Source organism: Balaenoptera ricei, chromosome 8 (assembly GCF_028023285.1).
Source record: "Balaenoptera ricei isolate mBalRic1 chromosome 8, mBalRic1.hap2, whole genome shotgun sequence".
NCBI classification, from domain to species: Eukaryota; Metazoa; Chordata; class Mammalia; order Artiodactyla; family Balaenopteridae; genus Balaenoptera; species Balaenoptera ricei.
In genome coordinates this window covers 91,625,302-91,638,600 of record NC_082646.1, presented here as the reverse complement: position 1 = coordinate 91,638,600, position 13,299 = coordinate 91,625,302, and positions in this window count along the sequence as shown.

Below are 13,299 nucleotides of genomic sequence, written 5' to 3'. Positions count from 1 at the left end.
TTTCTGCCAACGGTGATGCTGAATGGGTTCCACAATTGATCTAAAGCCTTTCCAGAGAGACCTCCTGCCGTAACACAAACACGTTCTTGTGCTTTAGAGTCAAGGAATGTCAGAAATAAGAATTGAGAGATCATAAATCAGCACCTAAGTTTACAGGTATAGAGACTCAGTCTCAAAGAAGGGAGTGTACCAAGTGGTTACCTGCATGGTCTATTTCCTTTAAGTGTTTGGTTTTGTGTGGTTTCCACTACTCCATGCTCCTCTTAATAAGATGTGCTCATCAGCAAATTTAGGCTATAACTATTCCATCAAAACAGGAGATTTTTGTCTTCTGTTTATTCCTTTATTACTTTTCCTGGTACTGTTCCCCAAGAAATCATGATTTTCTTGTATTTAGGGATGCTGGGAACAGCCTTCTATGAGGGCTATTGAGTTTATCTGCTTTATTATGCGGGGTGGAAACACACATTTCCCTGCTGTAGGAGGCAGAAGGGCTGCAGTCCCCAAAGCAAAGCCCAGGGCCTGGCACCTCTACCTGGGCTGGCTGTGGTTTTCACCTTTTGATGCCCTTGCTACAAACCCTATTGCTCATATTTTCCAAACAGCAGGGGGTTCTGCAATGTTTCTGCCACCAACAGCAAAATCCTAAACGAGTCAGAAGAGTGAAACTCAGCAGCCTGGAGCAAAGCCAGACACTCCAAGGGGATTCAGAGGAGTCCCAGAAAGAAATGGTTCTTGGTGAGGTCAAAATGGACATCTTTTCCTGAGTTTCCATCTATTTTACACCATTTATAGGATGAAAATAGGGAAGATAGCTAGAATTTAGTGAGTGTTTCCTCTCTACTAGACACAGTTATCAGTGCTCTGCATCTGCTACATCCTCTATGACTCTGTGAATGGATATTACTCAAGGTTTACAGAGGAAGAAACTGAGGCTCAACAGCCAGGTAGAAAGGGACAGAATTAGTAGCCTGACGCTGGAGTCCGGTTCAACACCCTGTGCCTAAATGGCAGGCGCATTTCACAGGGGCATAAGAATGCTAATGAGAGAAAGTAATGAATTCCTAAATGTTAAATAAAACCCACCGAGCTCCTCGTGATGAATGCTACCTAGACATTTCTGATTATTATTGATAAAATGGGAAACCAGAGACTTAAATCCTAAACCAAAAACACAACAGTCAATCCATCCAAACAACCAGTAATTCAATTAATTAATTTTTAAAAAATAAGCAAAATCTACTTATCTCACTAAAAGGAATGGAAGTTTACCTTGAAGAATGAATCAGTTCCATCAAAACAGACAATTTGGTGGTTCAGTGTGGGCACCGGCACCCTCTTAGGAAACACAGCAGAGTTTTCTGATACAATCAGCATGAGTTTTCACAGCTTCCATGGTAAATAAAAAGGAGTGAGGCCATAAGGATGCCTACATATTAGAGCAAAGGTTGTTAAATCAATAAGATAGTAAATGAACAGCTGAGATCATGAAAAAAAGCAAAAAAAAAAAAAAACCAAAAAATAATTAGCAGAAACCGGTATGGACAAGAGTCTTGAGAGCATTTCTCTGAAAAGGCAGGAATCTTGCAGTTTGAATTTGAAGGACCTGCAGATCAAATTAACAGAAGTGGAATTTGGAAGGTCACCAGTGTGTAAATGAGATCTCGAGTCATAGCACAAACTGAAATGACACCAAGCAGGATTGCCATTAGTTATGTAAATGTGGGTGTCTATACTAACAGCCTGATGGATGTAGGTTCAGAAGGGTAAACAAGAACCAATTCAAACATTGCTAGCTCAGAAACAATAGCAGTTCTCAGTCAGGCAGCAAGGAGCGTGGGACAAAGATGAATTATCTTGTAAGAAATTGAACTCAAGAAATCCTGGTTTTGCTCGTAAGGTAATTCACCAGGAAATTAAGTTCTAGTAAGCAGTAGTCAAAACACGGTATTCTGGCAGTCATTGTGAGAGCAAATGAATATAACCTACAACCTGCTGACCTGGAATGAGAAATAGCTATCTTAATAACAAGCTAAGTGCCCCAGTTAAAATGGCTAGTCATCCCTAATGCAGGCTTTCTCAACTTCTTAGCAAAATATTAGCAAGAAGATTAGAAAAAAATTCACCACACAAGAAAACCAGGCTTCTCAAGGGGAGAATACTGTGAAGAAATGTAGGTTCAGTTAGGCTGTTGAGCAGGTAGGCTGAGAACAGACAGAAGGGCAATTTAAATACCCTTTTACAATATGCCCAACAGCTTTGACTAGACCTTTCCTAGCTTGATAATAAACATAGAGAAATCAACAACAACATGGAACCTGTTCAAAATGTACATCAATACTCAAGAAACAGAACATTCCCTGTGATAGAATGCAAAAAAATAGTCACAATCCTGGACTCCTCTCTGTATCCTGCCCTTTGCAAAGTGACTTTGCCTGCCTGCCATGAAGAAGTAGAGTCTTCTTTCCCTCCTTTTGAATCTGGCTGGTCTTGCTACTTGCTTAGATCCATGGGATGCAGTAGAGCAATGCTGTGTTCAAGAGTCCTAGCACACTTCTGCTTTCTCCTGGAAACTTGCTCTGCTGTCTCATGAACAAGCCCAAGCTAGCCTGAGGGTGATGAGAGACCAGATGGAGCAGAGATGAGTTGTCCACGTAAAACTGTGCTGAACTAGCCAACCCTTAGCTCACCTGGCGCTAACGGCAACCTAATGAGTAAGCTCAGGCAAGAAAGATCACCCTGCTAAGCCCAGCTCAAAGTTTTGACCTGTGATAGACAGCCTAATAAGTGTTGTGGTTTTAAGCTTTTAAGTTTTTGGGTAGATTGGTTCACTGCCTATCTGATATATCACCCAAATTATTTCGTATTAGGAATACAGACTCCCTAATAAGGATTTATCCCTGGAATCAGACACTATTAGCAGATGTTTGGCAGGGCACTCTAAACAGAATACATCCACATCTTTGTTTATTTAGGAAGAGTGATGTTTTAATCTTCTTTGTATTAAAATCACTTTCTTTCTTTTTCTTAGTAGATATTTGTGTTGATATGCCATGGAAGCCATCTCTTTACAAGGAAATTACAGGATATAATAACAAGGTGAGACTTAAAAAAATTGCCAGAAAATTTAAAACTTCCATAGCTGAGTTAGAGTGTGTATTGGATGCTAAAGAAAGCAGAACTGACCTTTAGAAAATAGATTCAGTGAAATAAAAGGCAAAATTGAGACATTCTACCAGGATGTGGAGGAAAAGAAACAAAAAATAAACATTAAAATATCATGAATTTGTGTTAAAATTCCAAAACCGTAATAACTAAAACTGTGACAATAGAATAGGAAAAGACAATTGACCAATGGCACACAGTAGAGGGTCAAGACCAATCATCCCACTTCCCTACACATAAATAAACGCGTGACCTTTGGCAGAGCTGGCTTTGTTAATCAGTAGATTAAAGCTAGATATTTTATGTTTATCGAAGGATGAACATGTGATCACATTTTAACAAAAGGCAAAAATTATACACAAAACAGAAACTTATTGAGGTGTTAAAGGTAATGGTAAACCTCTATTTCATAAACTGGATGGTAAGTACAAAAGTGTCCACTGAATTACTTTCTGTTACCTTACATATATATTTTATCATTATCCTATTTATCTAAGCAATTTTTAATGAACCATCTTTTAAGAAAGACATTCTAGAATGAAAAATATAATGAAAAATCAAGTGTATATTTAGATTTTTTTCAGACTTCTGCTTTTAATTTAAATTTTAACTATTTAAAAAGGTCTATAAACCCACATAAAAATTAGAGATACTTTTCAATGTATTAGCTCTCATTCTGGTCTAAAGTTAGATACATCAATTTTGTTTTCATAAGTTTGCAATATATCCTAACCCTTAGACTCAGGTCTCAGCATGCTTTGGTACATTTAATAATATAATTGTGCCCAACCTATAGTCCAGCAGTCATGAATTAGAATATAGTGATAGAAATTTAGTTTAAGTAACAAATTCTAGGTTTAAGGGGAGGGGATTTAGTTATCAAAATAAATACAACAACCACAATTACTCTAAGTTATTGAGCATTTTTTATGGGCTTGGTATTGAACCTAGTGTGAATGGCTCAGCTAAATAACCCCTCTCATCAAGTGATGCTTGGACGCAGCTTATGCCTTCTGGAGTGAGACATCAGCATCCCTGATCATTTTGAACAGAAAAGTAAAGTCATCCATTTATTTACCAACCAGTTGCATTGAGTCAGGCACTCTGGAAAGAAGGGGAAATCCTTTGAGAATATATGATAAAGCATCTCTGGAAAAGAGTTCCCTGTATGATGACAATTGTGATTAAAGTTTCTCAAATCAGAAAAGAGGAATTTAGTGAACAAGGTACAGGCAAGACCCCCTTGACCGGGTTTTACCCAGGTTTGGGGATCTTAGAAAGGAACCATAGATAGTATGCTTCTTCTCAGCCTGGATTCTGAACACACGACGTTTCAGAAAAATCACCATTTGTGGGCAAAATATCTTATTACTGATAGAAATTAGACTGTACCTTTTATTTAGATAGCAGAATTCCTCAAAGTAAAGCCTGAAATTAGTCAGACTTACTGGCAGGTCTGGACCAGTGCAGGGCTATTCTCATCACAAAGTGTGACACATGATTTCTCCCAAGAAAAAAGAGATGGGGGGCAGGCCACATCTGTCTGTTTCTTCTTTCCAAGCTCACCAACGGCATGCCATTCCAACTCCTCAGGAATAGACTAAGTGGAAGGAAAGTGGTTTTCCAAATTTTATTCTCTTAACTTGTTGAACTCAACCATTTAGCCTCTTTAGGGCATGATTACTGTCCTCTGGACAGGAGATCAGTAGTTGATTGAGACAGACTTGTTCCCACATTTCTAATTTCTCTTTCCAAACTTAAATAAATACTTAAATAAATCACCCCTATACATCCCTAGAGAGATATCAGGTGGTGGTGGGAGGATAAATGTGTTACATCAATGTAAGTTCTTCCACCTGGAAGGAACCATGGCCATAGGATTGTCCATTGTTAGGAAGGGTTCTTGCATTCCCCCTCTTAAATTTTTATATTCTAAAATTACTAAAGTGATTATAATTCTAACTCCACATCATGTGGTACATGCCTTTGTGGCTTTGTCCATGCCGTTTCCTCTTCCTTGCACATCTTTCTCTCCCCTTCCCATCTGCCATTCCGACGCTCACAGATCCACGCCCCTCACTCTTCCATGGGTAAATCTATTCATTATTCAAGGCTCGGCTTACACGCCCTCTTCTCTAAGAAGCCTCAACAGCCCTTCCAGCATCCTTGAACCCTCAAAGCATTCTTTCTCATAGTTCTCTGGACTGTTTCTATTTCCAGGCAATGACCAAAAATATTGAAAATACCTATTCATGTGTTTGTTCCTCTCTTAAAGGAGAAATGCTAATGAAAGAAATAATACAGAAGTAAATTAAGTAAAAATATGAGAGTTTATCACTTTCTATCTCACTAATCACACTCACAAAATAATTTTTAATGACACTGAAATGCTCTTAAAGTGCAACGCAAATAAAAAAGTAATAATAATTGTGCAGTGGACATGTACTATTTGTAATATCCTTGATATAGAAGCCATAACCTTAGTGTGTCTTTTACCTCCTAACATCATCTGATTCATTAGCTCATTTGGAGATAACAGCAACAAAAAAACATTCTTATGAGAATACCCGAATGAAAAAAACTTTATCCTCCCCAATACAAAGAAGTTTGGGCAAAAGTGAGGAGTAAAGATTGTAATCATTCTTTAAATGAAAAACAACTATTCTTTTTGAAATGTCACTGTTAATTATTTTTACATTGCTATTTATTTTATTAATAGACTTGTTTTTTCACATTAATCATTCATACTTATTAGCTATCTATTTTTTTAAGAAAGAGTAAACCTTTCTCAATGCATAGACTAGTTCTGTTTGTGAATTAAAAAAAAAAGGTACCCAGTTACTATTCTAGAACTGTTAGTCTGTTCATGCACAGATGGTGAATCCTCAGCATGTATTATTTCGAATACCATGATAGTTTACAGCGTTTAATGATTTACAGATACTTACATATACATTATCTCATTTGAACCTTACAACAATTTTAGGTAGTCAGTATTAATATTTTCCCCACTTTTTAAAGCAAGTGGTAGATCTGGCCTCTAACCCAAGAAAGACTTTTATTCTACTTCCAAGAATATTTCTATTATGCTGCAGCTACACCTGGCCCAACCCTTATAATATATACAATAAACTCATTTACAGTATATATCATAATACAAGATCTTAAATAGACACACAAAATTCATGATTTGTGATTGTTATTCATTTATATAACACATTTACTTAACATGTACAAATTCGCTGTAGAGAATAAAACAAATTTATGTCTGAGGAAGGTTGAAGAAAATCAACAAAGACAATAATACACAAAGTTTTAACTTCAACTTATCTTTTACCTGCTTGATTATTTTCAATAACCTGGAAGCTATACTACTATTTATCTACATACTAAGTTTCATTTTTAAAAAGGTACTGGAGTAATTTAGCTTGTTTGATTTGAGTCTGTTTACTAATGAATTCATTTAATAGTTTAAACCATATGGAATTGCCAGCATTCAAATATTTTTGACTTACAAAAACAGTAATTTCACATGATTCAATTTAATGTTTGTGTAAATTGGGATAGAGCAGCAATATTTTCTCTCTCTCCAGTCAGCAAACAGATTACATCGAATTTGATGAGATGCCATCCAGCCTAAGACAGACTGGCAATTTCCTGAAATAGCATTTTAGTCATGAATCTCATATTTAGCATTATTTAATGCAGTTTCAAAGAAAATATCTGAGCCTTTTTGGCATGGCTTTACCTATATTTAGCATAACAGGAACATGGCTATTATAACAGAGGTAGAACCACAAGCATGTTAAATCTGTTACACAAGAAGCAATATTTGGGGAGAGTTTCTAGTTATACAAGTCAATGGCAGTGATTTGGTAAATCAGTTGTTTTCAACTTTTTGTGTATTTTATAATCCCTGTGGTGGAATATAAAAATAAACACTTAAGGAAATTTGGGTACTGCGAAAGGAAAATCAAAATGGAATCACTATTGCTAAGAGAGTTCTCTGAGCCGAGAGACCGCAGAGGAAGAGTGACTTATCCACATCTCAGCCCGTATGGAATCTGACCTTTTGACCACTTATTGTCCTACTCAAGACACTTATCCAACCCTTACCCTAAAACAACTCATGATTCTTTTTTTTTTTTTTAATTTATTTATTTTTTTTAAATTAATTAATTAATTTATTTATTTTTATGGCTGTGTTGGGTCTTCATTTCTGTGCAAGGGCTTTCTCTAGTTGCGGCAAGCGGGGGCCACTCTTCATCACGCTGGCGGGCCTCTCACTATCACAGCCTCTCTTGTTGCGGAGCACAGGCTCCAGACGCGCAGGCTCAGTAATTGTGGGTCACGGGCCTAGTTGCTCCGCGGCATGTGGGATCTTCCCAGACCAGGGCCCGAACCCGTGTCCCCTGCATTGGCAGGCAGATTCTCAACCACTGCGCCACCAGGGAAGCCCCAACTCATGATTCTTTAAGGACAAATAATCCCTGACTTGCATCAGAGTCAATTGTAATTCTTGCCTGGCAACTTTAACAACCTTGTGGCTTTTGTCTTTATAAGCCCCTGGTTCTTCCTCTTCCCCACTTTTTTGGTTTTACCTGAATCCGTGTCTCCCGGATTGCAATTCTCAAGACCCCAAATAAAGCTCTTTGTTCTTCGTAGCTTTGATACTGATTACTGTTGGATAGTACATGGGGCTGAGATCTAGGCATGGACTTTTATAAACTTCTTAAATTATTCTGATACATGTCATATGTTAGAAGCCACTGTAATAAACTCCAGTTGAATGAGATAAATGTTGAAAGTTAGTCATTCACATGGGCACCCTAAGCCTCTAACTAGAGTCTGTAATGATAACATGGGGAAAGGTGAGGAGCAACCTATCAGCACATATTGGAAGCGCCACATTAGAGGATAAAATTCAGAGAGAAACAGAAAATACCAGTGTATTACAAAGCTACTTTTACATATTCAGATTTAGAGTCTTTGAAGCCAGAAACTCCAGCTGGGGGACAATAAAGCAAACACCATCACACACTTTCATTCAGAATGGATTATCTCAAATATACGCTGGTCCACATCCCTGCCGAGGTCAACAAGACTTCATCATCCTTCTTGAATTATGTACCTATGCTGCTGTAACAAACTACCACCAACTCAGTGGTTTAAAGTAATACAAATTTATTCTCTTCTAGTTCTGGTCAGATGTCTAAAATCAAAATATTGGCAGGGCTGCATTCCTTCTGAAGCTTCAGAAAAGAATCTCTTTCGTTGCCTTTTCAAGCCTCTAGAGCTTCATTCCTTGCATCTCTTGACTTATGGCCCCTTCTTCCACCTTCAAAATGTTGACAAGTTTAAATTATGATGGAGTAATCTCACTACAGGCATACAAAATGGAGTCCAGCAGCCACTGAGGATCTGGTCTCACACAAGCCTCTGCACCACTGAGAACTTGAACTTTCTTTGCATTGTACCACACCCTCAGGACACCACCAGCCATATCTACAACACCTGCCAGATGCAACCTTGTGGTCTCAAGGTCCGCCCTTGGAACTATGCAGCCATTTCAAACCTCAACCAATCCATACTTAACACTCTTCCTTCTTGCCAGCTCCAATTATAATTCCTGATATACAACTCATGTAACTAACTGTAACCTTGCCATTTTTTGCCTATATAAGCCTCCCCCATCTTGTAGTTCCATGGAACATAATTCAAGTGCTTCTTGAATCTGTGTCTCTCAGGCTTGAGTCCTAACAACCCCCAAAATAAACACTTTTTTTTTTTTTTCAGTCAAGTCTCCGTTTCTAAGGTTTTAGTTAGCAAAAGCCAGCAGGGTGGTCCCATACCCGTCTCCTCTTCTGTAGTTAAATCTGCCTGTCTGTCATAAGAATACAATACATTTAATACTCACCCAGGTAATTCAGAATAATCTCCCCATCTGAATTTTTGTTTTTAAGGTTTTTAACTTAATCACATATGCAAAGTCCTTTGTGCCATATGAGATAACATTCATAGTTTCCAAGGATTAGGTCATGGATAGCTTTGATAATTGTGGATAGACAGATATCCCATATCCCATATTCAGCCTACCACACTTCTCAAAACAACTTTCCAAGCAACCTAATTTCCTGAGATGAAGTCTCTTTGAATTCTGAGTACACAATTTTAGAACTCTAAATTCTCTCTCATCTAAACTCCTCATTTTACTGATTGGAAGACTGAAATCTCCTAGGGGCTTACATAAGGTGTCTTAGGTGGCAGATCTTGCTGGTGAATCCTGATGGCTACACCAATGTTTATTCCATCACCATCCAATGACCTGATAAACCGATATTTACAAGGCAGCAATATGTGGAAAGTTCAATTCACTTAAATAACCTTGCTCTCAGTCAAGCACTGAGAGAGGGAAAGGGCTCTTGCTGCTTGCTCCAGACCTCACTGAAAATCTTGGCGTCCTGGAATGTATAAGAGATTATATAGATTTTCAGAAAAGTAATCAAATGATTAGTTTCCTTAGTTGTAGTAATAGTTATTACTCTAAATTTTGTCAAGAAATGATCCTAAAGTCACAACAGATGGATATTTATAGCTTTCTCATAAACCTACATTGACTTTTTTCCATACCTACTCTTAAACAATGATTTACTAAAGCAGAAAGAGGTGAGTTCAGTGGCAGTTACATTTACAAGCTGTTTTCTTACACATAAAGTATATATTGTAAATATCTAAAGACATAGAGAAACTTGAACTTTACAGGAACTTTATAGTAGAGGAAGCTACTATAATGTTTAGAAAATATGCGATATGGTATAGTAAAACCCTAGCTATTGGAGTTAACACATGTTTTGGTTGGCCTGGGACAGTTCCAGTATGATCTGTTACCATGGGTAAGTATGAATAATGTCCACTTTTACTTTCAAAAGTGTCCTGATTTACACAATAAATTATTCGATCACTTTACCTAGTACTTCTTTCACAGCACAATGTATTTACATATATACAGTAGTATAAATAAGCAACAGAAACTCAGCTCAACAGCTTAGAAGGAAAAGGGGGATTCATTGGCTTATGTTAACTGAAATTTCTAAAGATAACTGGCTTCAGAAATTATATCTTAGAGCCCTGTGTCTTTTTCTATCTCAGGGAATTTACCTGCAGGTAGTAAGAACAATCACCTATGACAGCCCTTTCATCACGCCCTACAAGCCTGGCCACCCCAGTAAAAGACACCACTATTTTCAAGGTTCTGGCAGAATATTCCCAGGGAGGAGTCTGGTTGGCCTGAACTGAACCTTGCACCCATTTCTAAACCCACCACAAGGTTCAGGAGGATCCAGTATTTTTATAGTTCAAGCCTGGGCTCTATGTCCACCCTGTGTCTGGGGCAGATTTTATGAAGTTAAAGGACTTCGCTCTGTTGAAACATACAGGATAACTTCCTCAGAGGAAAATCAGGTCAGTTATCAGAGGACTGGGGAAGGGAAAGCTAAAGAAAATAGATGTTCACTACACACAGGGACAATTCTTTACCTAAATCGTTCAGAAGATGCATGAGATGCTCTGCCTTTGCTACTGCAACATAGCATTTGTCTTCTAGCTCAGCAATAGGCCCTCTATAATTTTTTCAAAATTCATTATATTCAAACAACAACAACAACAAAAAAAATAGAAGGGAGAAATAGGCCTTAACCTGTTTAAATGGGCCTTTATTGCAATAAAGCTTATTTTGGTTCACACTATCTCACATGATAATTTATAACTGGAAGAACCAAAAGCACATGGAAAGGAAGCTGAGCCCAAACTCAAACATACAGAATCAGTGCAAATTATGTTTACACAGGTTCTATTTCAAGTGAGATTTTTTCCCCCACATTTCTTACCTGAGCATTATTTATGGCATAGGAGGGGCTGTGTGGCTAGAGCACAGGTGGGCTCTTGGCCACTGCAGTGTGAAGCGCTCCTGTGTGTCTACAGAGGCCCCACTGCCCTTGTTCTGTGGTTGCCCTGCCTGCAGAGGGAGGGATCAACCCCACACCCCAAACTGATTCAAATGTCAAGACTGCTAACATCATCCATCACCAAGAGAGTATAAAAAGATTTATTCCTCACATAGTGGGATTTATTTTGAGTAGAGCAGGGCAGGTACCCAAACTGGTCAGGAGCAGCTTGAGAGAAGGGAAAGGCGAGTGGCTTTGGTATTTATTGTGGTGAGGGTGTGGAACCAGGGGTGCCCTGCTTGTGGCCAGGGGTTTGTGTGATTTGATTCCCCTTTTATATTGACTTGCTCAGACGTGTGTCAAAAGGGAAACGCAGAGGGGTGGTGCCTTAAAGCTGCCAGCGGTCACACTTCAAAAATGAGGCAGCAGACTCTTTATCACAGCCTGTGTAAGAATCTCAGCTCCACCACTTACTAGCTGCATGGCCTTGTTAAGTGACAGCAAGTTTGTGGGTTCATGTATATTTTAAAGAAGGACCGTGATAGTCACACCATAGGATTGTTGTAATGTTTGAATTAGGTAGCAGTAGAGAGGTTAAGACTGTGCCTGATTATGATAAAAATACAAAAAATGTTATGTCCTTTTCTTCCTGTGCTCCTTTAAACTTCTTTACGCTCTAAGTGCTAGAGTCTAAGAGGTCATTCTTGATTTTCTTTCACAGAGGATATAAATAAACTCATTCATTCATGAACATATATAATATAGAATAAATATATAGATATACTACATGTATACATGTATACATATCAAATACATGTCTACATATAAGAAGAGAACCCCAAAGTAAAAGTGAGGATTAACCCAAGAGAATGAATGGCTAAAAGAGGAAATTCAAGGTATCAGCAAAATGGTCACAAAGGACGAATTGGTGGCCGGAGTACCCCAGTAGCTTCAACTCAACCCTCATAGACATTAGCCTACTCCATATATGTTAAGTTCACCATATCACATTCATGATGGCAAGGTAGATAACATCTCTTCCCATGAAAAAGCTTGCAGATGGATGTAAGAGGTTCCCTCCAAGAATGTGACCAAGGTGGCCCTCATCTTTTAGCCTGACCAAACTTTAGACAAGCTTCTTCCTGCCACTAAGCCCTTGACCGCCCTCTTCTTGGAGTACTTACTTTAGAAAACTTTAAATTCTTTCTCTGCTCTTTTGAAATGTACGTAAATCTTCTCTGAGCCTCTTGCCAGCTTTACAATTCTGAAAATGCTTTTCTCAAGGATGCAGAAATCATCTCTTTGAAATATAATCATCAATGAAGACAGCACTCCTAGCTCCCAGTCTCCATAGGAGAGTGGGCCTCTTGTTTTGAGTTGTAGCTACCTCCTGTCGTGAAGATAAGAGAAAGTTTGGTTTTCTATGGATAAGGCCAATTAGCAAACACAGATGGCCTATGATCTCCTACACCTCATCTCTTAAAAACTGTCCAGCATTTTGCTTCAGCAGAGTTGAGCTCATATGGGTCTGGTCTCTCTCTCCTGTTGCAATGGTCGTGGATAAAGTCCTCTTTACCTGTTCAACTCTGATAGAATTCCATTTTGCTTTGACAGGTGCTTTTCTGATAGATCCAATCTTGTTGCTTTGCTTTGCAGAAAATCCTTTCAAGCATGAGGTGGTGGGTTTTCCTTTCTTTCTCTCTCCCCCTCTTTCTTCCTTCCTCTCTCTCTCGCTCTCGCTCCGAATCTGGGGGCACATGTGTGTGCTCGTGCATTTACCCAGAGAAGGGGAAACCCCATTCAGGCAATAAATACACTCTGAATGACACTTGGAGTCTGGATTGCTCAAGCTTTCCTTCGTGACTTCCTGCATGAGAGAAGGCTTTCTCTCACAAACGGTAGATAATGACTTTTCCCACTTATGGGTCAAAAGTTGCAGTGTTATTTACTTCGGTGTGAAGAGAAGTGTTTTGTCCCAGACTTAGCTAACCCCTCTGGGAGGGGGGATGGCAGCACTCCTCAGACACAGGAAAGGGCCAGAACCTTCCTGGTGGCTCACTGAATGTCAATGCTTCTGTTACAGCTGAAATATCAATGAGGGACAATAGACCCCAGGAAGAAAGTGCCCCATCCCTTGTCTGTTTTGACCTCCTGCTGTCATGGCAGTGTGGAGATACCAACAGTTAAGCCC